Below are 13,070 nucleotides of genomic sequence, written 5' to 3'. Positions count from 1 at the left end.
TATCATAGTGTTGAACAACCTTGTCGAAAGACAGTGATTGATCTCACTTGTCAAGGTTGTTTGCCGACAACCTGGTACAACACATGGGTGCTTATTGTAGGCAAGTTCATTGGACAGACCCACCAGAGGATTCCATATGGATGGTAACCTCAATGCCTATGGAATAAATCATCTAACGAATGGTGGTACATGTACCCTTAGACTTGACAACATAGTTTTATTCAGAGCTATCAGTGCGGCAGTGATTGCTTGTATCGAGGAGTGTATCAAGACTATGGTGGATCAATGAAGGATTCATCACTCCCGAGTACAGGAGAAGTTATCTCACTGCACAATTCAGTAAATGGCAATGACACTAAATCTGTGGCCACAATGGGATTGAGTTGTTGCTCAATCCAATTTATTTATCCGGTCATTGGTCCAGTAATTGAATACAACGATATCGAGAATAACTGAGGTTGATACTATTTCTATACCTTAGCCTCGATGAGATAACATACGATGAAAGGATTTGATTGCACGGTAACTATATCGTTGATAGGTAGCTATTTCGCTTAATTAAAATCTATCGGGTGGCCATGATGCCTCGCTAGGGGCCAATCTTGGTCTGTGTGTAAAGAAACAATCAATTGGTGTTAATTGTGATACTACTCATTGCCGATATGATAAGGAGCCTATGGGTCACACAGTTAGAAGATAATTTAAGAATCAATTTGTGAAATGGGTATTTTCATCTTTTAGGATGAAAGGGTATTTTGGTAATTTCACAATGCAATTAAATTAGCTGAGAATGTTGCCTATATTTAATTTTAATATTAAAATTAAAATTAGTGAGATTGTATTTAAATATATGTGCGTATATATTAAATGGATTATTATTATTAATTAAATGTTAATACATATTATTATATATTTATTGATTGATTTTTAATTATAATAATAATTAATTAAAATTTAAAATACCAATTAAAGGGTGTTTGGTTGCAAGGGTGAATTAGGGTTGGAGCCCATGGTTATTCCTTATTGGAATAGTGTTTTAATTGTTACACTATATAAGTACAACTTAAAATTAAAACCACATAACATTATTCAATTAAAAAACACTAGTCACCCTTTTACTCTCTCTCTCTCTCTCACATCCCCACTCATTGATTGAAGGGAAATATTTTTCTCTTCTTGATTCTTTGAAAAACTTGATTTTGGAGCCATCCCGTTGTTCTAGCAAAATAACGGTTGGTTCTTCGGATTGTCTTCGTGTGGATCAACATACGTGCGGTTCTATATTGAATCAATATCGAAATAAAATCAGAGACACTTGAAGGAGACTCTAAATGTACGTAAGATTCCTGATCCTTTGAATGGATTAATTTTATTTTATACAGATTTTTTATTTTTAACATGTAAGCAATTTAATCAATACCCGAATCTTGGCTTAATAATAATTGATTTCCAATTTATTTTAATTTTTTTGTTGCCTACTAGAGATCAATTACTAATAGTGGTATCAAAGCCTTACATATTAGATTATATTGCTTAATTGATGTTTGATAACATGTGTATTTGTTTGATAACATGTTATTGCATGAATTGAATGTTTTTAAATTCTGAAAAATTCTATATATTGCATGTTTTAAATGATTAATTTATTAAACAATGTGTTGATGAATGATTTTTTGGTTGGTTGATGTTCTAGTCATGTGCTGATGCATTCGATTAACTGATATGCGGTGAGATGCAAAAAAGTAAATATCGCTGTGGCAAAATAAAATGTCGCCGCGGCAAGAAACATTCTGGAATTTCTAGAGTTCTTTGGAAGTTAAATCTCGCTGCGGCAAAATAAAACTTCACCGTAGCGATTATATGTTATTTGAACTTCGCCGCGGCAAAGAATTTTCTTTGCCGCGACAAGAAAGCTACTGCACCATTTTGTGTTTTTTACGCAAAGACCAAACTGCAGTTTGTTAGAACCTTCAAAGCCAATAACTATTATGCACAATTAAGAGGGTAATTTCATAATTTCACCCACCCAATTCAAAATTGATTGTTTAGAATGTATGTAATGTTCTCGTTTGATAATTGCATGGTGCCAGATACATGAGCCTTAGAGCTATTGTTTATTTTTAATTTTGGGCTTGGTTGTAATATTTTTTTTAAATAAATAGGACCTGTGTGTTCTTTCTCTCTCTCTCATATCTCCATGTATTTCTTCTTCTCATCTCACTCCCCTCGTATGTAACGCGAGGTTTCTATTTTATTGATGTAAATATTAGAATAGGCTTTTATTTATTATAAAATCTTTTGTAATGATCGTGATGAAGAACTAAGAAGCAATGAAGAGGAATAACTTGAAGACCCAAGTTTTATCTTTTAAACCCTAGGTTGACCTACCGATTCCTCTAGGCTAGAGGAAATCGGTTTTAGTGGGCCATGTACCTGCACGTTTAATTTTTGTTTCGAATGCATGCTAAGGTTGAATGTTTAATAACATACAAATCAATGACATTCTAACAAAGATAATAAATTAGTGAGACGTAAAATAAAAACCCTTAAATAAAATATATTAAGTCACTTGAAATGCCTTCCATCATCATGACTTTAATCAAACCACTATTCATTGGAACCTTATTCGTCAAAGCGAAGGATACACTTCTACTAGGGAGAGGTTAAAGCTCATTGGAGTTTTCCTTAATAGTGATGGTTCGACTTAAAATGATGTGTTTTGCCTGTTCGCCAAAGCGAAGGTTGATAAGCACGTCATAGGCATAGTAGAAAAGTACACTTGTTGCGTGTGCGTGGTGACATTTAGTGTCCACTCTACTGATTTTGAGAATTACACTTGAGGACAATGGCTTCAGTCATCGTACTGTATGATTGGCTTGTTGGCTTACTTCGCATTTAAAGTTGGTAGTGGGAGCTATCAACTAGTGTGGATTAAGTTTGTTGGCTTATCTAATCAACCCATTTTTTGTTGTTTGACAAAGCGAAGGTTTGAAATGGGCCAGATGGGATCTCAATCCACTAGGAAAGCCAACAGGCTTTCCCGAGTTAATAGTGAGGGCTATTGGCTTGAGGAAAATAGTAGGAGCATTTTTAATAAACGACCTTATTAAATAATAATAAACATGATAATGACTTTTACTTTTCTATATTTGTAGATTCACTAAAATGAGCAATACCAACCTGTGATCGATAATCGAAAAGGAAAACAGGCTGGATGGATCCAATTTCTCGGACTGGTATCGAAATCTTCGAGTTGTATTGAAATCCAAAAAGAAATTATATATCCTTGACAGGCGTTATATGGCTGAGCCTGATCCTGATGCCACTCAGGAAGTAAAGGATACTTACCAAAAGTTCCTTGATGATGCTGATAATGTTCAATGCATTATGCTAGCATCGATGACACTTGATCTACAAAAGCAGCATGAGAATATAGATGTTGTTGCCATAATTCTGCACCTAAAGGAGCTTTTCGAAGGAAAGGCTCAACATGAGAGGTATAAGGTGTTGAGTTCATTGTTTAGGAGTCGTATCACTGAGAGAGCCCTAGTTGGTCCTCAGGTATTCAAGATGATTGGGCATCTAGAGAGGCTTAAAACTTTGGGGTTTGGTGTGGATGCAGACTTACAAGTGGATTTAATTCTACAGTCACTACCTGATTCCTTTTCATCACTCATAATGAATTTCAATATGAACACGACGGTGAAACCCTGTCAAAGCCTCTGAACATGTAATAGCCACTACTACTCAAAACTTTGTAAAGAAATACATATAAAATAACATAAGGAAATTGGGCCCAAATTTTTCTTTTATTAAACATATATACATACTCTTTACAAATTTGTACATTTTTACACAAAATGCATAACATATACAAAAGTTATCAAAACATCAGGGACAGTGTAGCCACTCCTCCTCGCACGCCGACATCCATCCGACAGTGTCCTCACCTAGGTCCTGCAAAACATGGGAAAAACAACGGGGTGAGCACTAAAACAATGCTCAGTAAGTAAATCCTCTACTCATACTAGCCCCGTAACTCTCTTTCTCTAATTCTTTCCTTACAACTCCCCGTTCAATAACTCTTTGGGTACGTCTTTCTTTTCCTCTTTCTCTTTCTCTTAGAAACTCTTTTCTCATAACTCTTTCATAAATCACGACCCCATCTCACCGGGGGCACGGCCGGGACTCACTCCCACTCTACGTGATCTCTACTCATTCTAGCCGATCGGACTCGGTTATGCATGGATTCGGAACCCTTGGCCATGTGAGTCTATAATCTCTCTCTCTCGGGTACTCGGGTATAGCCCTCATCCGCATGCACTCTCACGGACTACACCACTTCTCTAGCTGATACTCATGCCGCTCTCTCAATGCGGCGTACATGCGGGAATACTCTACCCATTACTCACGGGTTCCCCATCGCACAACCTACTCTATTCTCTTTCTCTTAAGAGAGTAGCATATACTCATATTCTATACTATATCTCAAGCTATATCTTACTGCTTAAGTGCATAAACAAAGGTGTAGAGCTAGCTCATGCTCCCTAATGCACTAATGAAATGCCAACTACAAGATTTCCTCAAAACCGTCATTCTGCACCGGTCACACTAAAACGGCCATAACTTATGCTATACACCTCGGATTACTACGGTTCTGGTCTCGTTTCAAAGCTTAGAAACAGGGCTACAACTTCTCTGTTTTGGTCTCAGCCCAGTTCGAACCGTAAGATACTCAAAAATTACTCTGAACGTTACGGCAGTGACAGGGCAGATTTCACTTAGGCATTTCCTCAAACATCTCATGTGCATAAAAACACCCTACGAAAATTACTACTAAACTTCATTTTTCTAGCCATCCAAATTGGGGAAAAACTCCCTCAATTACTCATAATCCCTGTCAAGAAAAACACTCCCAAAAAGGATTACAAAACATCTCTCAAACTTCATCTCAAACTCCATTCTCAATACACATATCAACAACACTTCTCATATATAATCAATCCCAACTACTAAGACTAAGCACACATCTCATCTCAATTTTCAGTAGATATATCATGTACATACATAATTAAAATAAGTCTCTACTCAAAGCTTAGTCATAACTCAACTTGGTTGGATTTACTTACCTTGTGCAAAGATGGCTTCCTTAGCACTTTTCCTTCCCTTTGTTGGCTTGTCTCTTCTCTACAACTCAAAACAACCACAAGGGCAGCAACAACACAATAAGACCTCACTATAAATACAAGAAAACTCACATCTAAAGCATGAATTCTTACCTTAGAAAGCTTTAGATGAAATTTCTACTCAAAAAGCTTCTTAAAACCCTTAGAACTCTTGGAAAATTGGGTGAAGAAATTGAGAGAATAAGGGCAATGGAAGAGGCGGTGGAATGAAGATGAATGAGGGCTTTCTCTACACTTTACTCTTTTTAGTTCATATTAAAAGCTTCATTTCCCATTTTGCCCTTGTCCTTTCTTGGAAATTCCATCTATATCCTTTGATTCTTTACAACTACACCCCCATACAACCACAATCTCTACTAAAATTCCTTTCATTTTACTCCCCACTTTTCCTACTAATTAGGGGTAAAATGGTCATTGTGTCCCAAAAGGAGAATTTTCTAGAAAACTCAAGAATCTTTATTTTAGGCTCTTCGCCGCGGCGAAGAATTTTTTGTCGCCTCGGCGAAATTGGGCAGAACCTACCCGAATGCCACTTCTCCTCCTCGCCGCGGCGAAGTTTCTTCTTCGCCCCGGCGAAATTTGAATTTTCAACTTCACCAAAACTCAACCCATTTCAAGGCAACAATTCAACCAACTCAACATACAACTCAATTTAAGTTAAAACAATAAACTTTTAGCTAATACGACAAATCTTAAATACGTACCTCAAGTGGGATATTACAGAACATGCTTAAGACTGCGAAGCAAGACATGAAAAAGTCTAAGCATATTTTACTAGTTGCTGCTAGCAAAGGAAAGGGTAAGGGTAAGGGAAAGGCCAAGGCCAATCCCAAGCCGAAGCCTAAGCCTAAGCCCAAAGGATAAGATACTCTCAAGTCTGAGGGTGGTATTGGGAAAGGTGGGAAGGTAGTGTGCTTCTATTGTGGCAACAACTAGAGGAAGCATTACAAGGTTTTCCTCGCGAACAAGAAGAAGTCAAACGCTTCGACTTTAGGTATGTACATGATTGAGATTAACTTCTCTCCTTCAACATCTTAGGTCATTGACACAGGATCTGGTACTCAAATTCATACTGATGTCCAGGGACTGAGGCAAAGTGATTGCTCGCTAAATGAGAAGTGGACCTACGAGTTGCAAATAGAGCACATGTGGCTGCATTATCTATAGGGGCTCATTGTTTATCTTTGCCTACGGGCTTAATATTAGAACTCAAAGATTGTTATTTTTCACCTACGATTTCTAGAAACATTATTTCAGTATCCGTTTTGGATAATATAGGATATCATTTTGAGATTTCTAATGGATTGTTGTCCTTTAGTTTGAATGGTATTCTATTTGGAATTCAAGGTTATATAACAAATTATACGTTCTTGATTTAAACAATAAGGATATTCTCAATGTTGAAACTAAGAAATCTATACATAACGATCAAAATCAAATATAACTCTGGCAAAACTTCAAAAGGATGGAGTTTTGGACCCTTTTGACTTCCATTCATTTGAGTTATGCGAGTCATGCCTTTTAGGCAAGATGATCAAGTAGATTTTCACAGGACAAAGTGAAAGGGCTACTGAACTGTTAGGCATCATCCATAGTGATGTATGCGGTCCACTAACAGTTAAAGCCAGAGGTGGATATTCATACTTCATCACATTTATTAATGATTTCAGTAGATATGGTTATGTCTACCTTATGAGACATAAATCTGATGCCTTTGATAAATTCAAAAAATTCAAGAATGAAGTACATAATATGTTGGACAAAAGTATTAAGACTTTTCGGTCAGATCGAGGAGGTGAATACTTGAGTTCAAGGTTTTCTGAATACCAGAAGGAATATGGGATAACATCACAACTCACCCCTCTGTATACAGCCCTCCGTATACACCCCAACACAATGAAGTGTCTGAGAGGAGGAATTGGACCTTACTTGACATGGTTAGGTCCATGATGAGTTTTAGTGATCTACCTGCATCATTTTGGGGTTATGCCCTAGAGACTGTGACTCACATACTAAATTGTGTGCCGTCAAAGTCTGTAGATAAGACTCCATATGAATTATGGAGTGGACAAAAGCCCAACTTGTCTTATCTAAAGATTTGGGATTGTGAAGCTTATGTCAAGAAATTGACTTCAAACAAGTTGGGCCGGAAATCTGACAAATGTATTTTTGTGAGGTATCCTAGGTAGACCAAAAGTACTATTTCTGTCATCCAAAAGAGTGCAAAATTTTTGTCACTCGTACTGGTGTCTTCTTAGAAAATGAATTTTTCTTAAGAAGTACTAGTGGGAGAAAAGTAGAACTCAATAAAGTTTTAGAACCACAAAATGCATTAGACGAAGGATGGGAGGATGTGCCACAAGAAGTGGTTGAACATCGTGAGGAGGTCACTCCACAATTTGTGGATCAAAGTGAACCACATTAAGTAGCATAGGAGCTATGTAGGTCTGGGAGAGTACATCATCAGCCCGAGAGATATGGTTTTCTCATAACTCAACATGGTGACGTATTGGTCTACCAAGACAATGAACCTGGAACCTATGAAGATGCTATACCGGATCTATATTCTATTAAATGGCTTGAAGCCATGAAATCTGAGATAGACTCCATGTACCAGAACCAAGTATGGTCTTTGGTGGATCCACCTGAAAAGGTAAAACCCATAACGTGTAAATGGGTTTTCAAGAAGAAGACTGACATGGATGGCAAGGTACATACTTATAAGGCACAACTGGTTGCCAAAGGTTTCAAACAAATTCATGGTATTGACAATGAAGAAACCTTTTCGTTGGTTGCCATGATTAAGTCCATTTGGATTATGCTTGCAATTGTCGCATATCATGACTATGAAATTTTGCAAGTGGATGTCAAAACAGCTTTCCTAAACGGAAACCTTGAATATGTGACACAACCCGATGGTTTCGTTCTTGATGGACAAGTTGATAAGGTATGAAAGTTGCAGAGGTCCATTTATGGACTCAAGCGAGCTTCAACGAGTTGGAACATTAGTTTTGATGAAACCATAAAAGAATTTAGTTTTATCAAGAACGAAGATGAGCCCTATGTTTACAAAAAGGTAAGTGAGAGCGTAGTGGTATTCTTGGTGCTCTATGTTGATGACATACTTCTGATCGGGAATGATAAACCGAACTTGCAGTCGGTAAAGACTTGGTTATCCAAGTGCTTCTCCATGAAGGACTTAGGAGAAACAACCTACATCCTCAGAATAAAGATCTACTACGATAGATCGCGTAGGTTGCATGGCCTAAGTCAGAGTACATACATTGACAAGGTACTAAAAAGATTCAGTATGGAAAAACCCAAGGAAGGATTTCTTCCGATGTCACATGGTGTCTATCTCTCCAAGGATATGTGTCCTAAAACACACAATGAGAGAGATAGAATGAAAAGGATCCCATATGCGTCAGCAATTGGATCCATCATGTATGCCATGTTGTGTACTCAGATTGATGTCTCATGTGCATTAAGCACTTGTAGTAGATATCAAACGGATCTAGGTGAGCGTCATTGGATAGCTGTCAAGAACATCCTTAATACTTGAAAAGGACTACGGATATGTTCTTGGTTTATGGAGGGGAAGATAAGCTCACTGTAAGAGGATACATTGATTCTAGTTTTCAAACAAATAAAGATGAGTATCGCTCACAATTCGGGTTTGTATTTTGTCTCAATAGGAGTGTAATGAGCTGGAAGACTCCAAGTGAAGCATTATAGCGGACTTTACAATGGAGGTTGAGTATATCGCATTATCTGATGCGGCCAAGGAGGCAATCTGGATTAAGAAGTTTGTCATCGAACTTGATGTGGTCTCCACGATTGTTGATCCAATAGATGTCTATTGCGACAACAATGGAGCAATAGCTCAAGCAAAGGAACCACGGTCTCACCAGAAGTCCAAACACATACTCAAACGATTTCATCTCATCAGAGAAATGGTTGAGAGGAAAGATGTGCAGATTAGTAAAGTGCATACTGATGACAATCTCGCCAATCCACTGAGGAAGCCTCTATCATAGTAGAAGTATGAAAAACACTTAAGGTCATTCAGGTATTAAATACATGAATGATTGGCTATAGTGCAAGTGGGAGATTGTTAGAATAGGTGCCTTGAAGCCAATCAATTATTGTAAAATGGACTCTTTGTAATAATGTTTATTTATCAATAAAAGTCATATTCTTATATATTGTGAAAATCATAGTTATATGTAATGGTATATGTACTTTGGATGGTAAAACCGTGACAAGGGTATCAAGTGTTTCAAATCTTGATAGTAAGAACCCTATAATCACATATGGTGGCCATTCTAGAAATGTCCATAGCCCCAGTATTATTCTAACCAAAAACAAAGATAATACGGTAAGGCGATCATAGTGTTGAATGACCCTGTCGTAAGATAGTGATTGATCTCACTTGTCAAGATTGTTTGCCGACAACCTGGTGCAACACATGGGTGCTTGCTGTAGGCAAGTTCACTGGACGGACCCACTAGAGGATTCCATATGGATGGTAACCACAGTGTCTATGGAATAAATCCTCTAACGAATAGTGAAGCATGTGGTCCTTAGACTTGAGAGCGCCTTGTGCACTGATTGGTGTCGTTTGACACTAGCCTAACGTAGTTCTATTTAGAGCTATCAATACAATAGTGATTGGCTGCATTGAGGAGTGTACCAAAACTATGGTAGATCGACAAAGGATTCATCACTCCTAGGTATAAGAGAAGTTATCTCACTGCGCAATTCAGTAAATGGCAGCAATGGGATTGAGTTGTTGCTCAATCCAATTTATTTATCTAGTCATTAGTCCAATAACTGAATACAAAGATATCGAGAATAATTGAGGTTGGCACTATTTATGTACCTCAGCCTCGTTGTGATAACGTATTATGAAATGATTTGATTGCACGGTAACCATATCGTTGATAGGTAGCAATTTCGTTGAACCTGAATCTATCGGGTGGCCATCATGCCTTGCTAGGGGCCAACCTTGGTTTGTGTGTAATGAAACAATTAATTGGTGTTAATCGCAATACTACTCACTGCCGATATGATAAGGAGCCTACAAATCACACACTTAGAAGATAATTTAAGAATCAATTTGTGAAATGGGTATTTTCATCTTTTAGGACGAAAAGGTATGTTTGTAATTTGATAGTGCAATTAAATTTGCTGAGATTGTTGCTTGTATTTAATTTTAATGTTAAAATTAAAATTAGTGAGATTATATTTAAATATATGTGTGCATATATTAAATTGATTATTATTATTAATTAACTGTTAATATACATTATTATATACATATTAATTGATTTTTAATTATAATAATAATTAATTAAAATTTAAAATACCAATTAAAGGATGTTTGGTTGCAAGGTGAATTAGGGTTTGAGCCCATGGCAATTCCTTATTGGAATAGGGTTTTAATTGTTGCACTATATAAGTGCAACTTAAAATTAAAACCATATAATGTTATTAAATTAAAAAAACCCTAGCCACTCTTTCACTCTCTGTCTCACGTCCCCACTCATTGGTTGAAGGGAAATATTTTTCTATGCTAGATTCTTTGAAAAACTTGATTCTTGAAGCCATCTTGTTGTTCTAGCAAAACAACGGTCAGTTCTTCGGATTGTCTTCATGTGGATCAACGTACGTGCGATTCTATATTGATGGGTAGTGAAATAATATTAGAGACACTTGAAGGAGCCTCCAAACGTGCGTAAAATTCATGATCCTTTGAATGGATTAATTTGATTTATACAAAAATTTTGTTTTTAACATGTAAGCAATTTAATCGATACCCAGATCTTGGCGTAATAGTAATTGATTTCCGATTTATTTTAATTTTTCCGCTGCCTACTAGAGATCAATTACTAACACCATCCATATGGAATCCTCTGGTGGGTTTGTCTAGTGAAATTGCCTACAGCAAGCACCTATGTGTTGCACCAAGTTGTCACAAACAACCTTGACAAGTGAGATCAATCACTGTCTTTCGATAGAGTCGTTCAACACTATGATGGTCTTACCGTATTATCTATGTCCTTGGTCAAAATAACACTGGGGCTACAAACGTTTCTAGAATAGCCATCATATGTGATCATAGGGTTCTCACTATCAAGATTTGAAACACTTGATACCTTTGTCACGGTTCTATCATCCTAAGGACATATATCAATACATACAATTATAATTTACACGATATAGAAGAATATGCCTTTTATTGATAAATAAATGTTCTTATAAAGAGTCAATATTATGATAATTGATTGGCTCTAGGAGACCTACTCTCTAGGACACCTACTTTAACATCACCTGATGGAGAATATCTTAGTGCAATCAGAGACCCAGATTAGGAAATTACCTTACTGATGGATGGCATCTTGTTATCTTCTTCTAGCTTAATTTATATGATAAGATGACTTTCTAAACTCTTATATATTTGTGTTATTTTTAGAGATTCTTAGCTTTCATGGCCCCTTTAACATCTGGTCATGTAAATATAGCATCAGCAGCAATGTACATATCAAAGGTAATAATGGATTTTAAATATGGTCTCCCTTCAGTTGCAAAACTTTTGTAGTTGTATATAATTTTTGGGCCAAGGATGCAGGTAATCCTGAGAAACTTAATGAACTATTGGAAATTAACATTCTTCTCTTTTTAGATTTGCTTATCAATAGCTATAAGGTATGCACTATCAAGGCGGGCATTCTCTATTACACCAAATGGACTTGAAATCCTGTTGCTCGATTATCCAAGTCATCAACAGCGACTATTGCCTCTCCTTGCAAAGATGCAAGCATCTCGATAACTTGTATTGTGAAAATTAAATTTTATTCTAACTTTGGGATTAAACTTTTCTCCCTTCTCTTCCCTTACATTTATAGTATCTGATATGAACTGAGTATATATGTTACTGTATTTGCCAATGTTGACACATCTACAAAATTTTCCCAATGTTGACACATCTACAAAATTTTCCCAATGCTGACACATCTACAAAATTTTCCCAATGCTGACACATCTACAAAATTTTCCCAATTGACTCTCATCTGTTTGCAAAGTAAGTAGGGAGTTTGATTCTACTAAAAGTGTCTATATTTTTCACTTAGTAATGCTAATATATTTATCCTGATTGCTTCGATAATATGTGGTATTTGAATAGAAGTAATTATACTGGACATATCTATTGATGATCTTATCTAATAAACTGGTGTTGTTATTTCTGCTGCTATCCTCCCCCTTTCCTCCTTGCAACATATATGCCATCAGTTATGCTGCAAACTACATAAAGATGCTATATGTGAATAGGACACCTCAGTCAAATAAAACCATTCATGTTATTTCAAGTGCATTCAAGGCTACTTTTACCTGGCACAATCAGCGAACACTACAGGTCAGGAACTTCAACTACGCATCGATTATTTACCTTCATGTTAAGTGGTCTGATTCAGACTCTTGTTCTTTTAGGAATGCCGTGAAGCATGTGAAGGACAAGGCCTGAAGACTAAAAATCATGTTGGTCATTTGAAAAGTGAATTTGATGTGCAATCTACTTTTGAAGGGGACAACAATGTCTTGATGTAGCAGGTTAATTTCTATGGCATTCTCTCTTATAAATTATGACAAAGAATTGCAAACATTTTTTGTTGGAGACAGGAATAGGTTGTTAAACAATCCAAAGAAATAATAATAAAAAAGAGGAGGCTAGGGTTTCATTGATACTGCACAATTCAATTGAATACTAAAAGTATGATTTAACCTAAATACAAAGATATATATATAGGCTAAACAAAGGAAATAATGAAAAGACAGATCTACCCTTAATAAACAATAAAACAAAATAACCCATATTTCTTAACA

At 36.4% G+C, this 13,070-nt stretch overlaps 1 pseudogene; it reads left to right on the top strand.

Annotated features, from left to right (window-relative positions):
• LOC116111614 overlaps window positions 1-12,833 on the top strand; it is a 31,753-nt pseudogene extending 18,920 nt beyond the window's left edge.
• The last annotated feature ends 237 nt before the right edge of the window (window positions 12,834-13,070 follow it).

The sequence above is a fragment of the Pistacia vera genome, unplaced genomic scaffold (genome assembly GCF_008641045.1).
Source record: "Pistacia vera cultivar Batoury unplaced genomic scaffold, PisVer_v2 Contig646, whole genome shotgun sequence".
Classification (NCBI taxonomy): Eukaryota; Viridiplantae; Streptophyta; class Magnoliopsida; order Sapindales; family Anacardiaceae; genus Pistacia; species Pistacia vera.
Note: the sequence above shows the minus strand (reverse complement) of the source record. Positions and strands in the feature narration are given on the sequence as shown.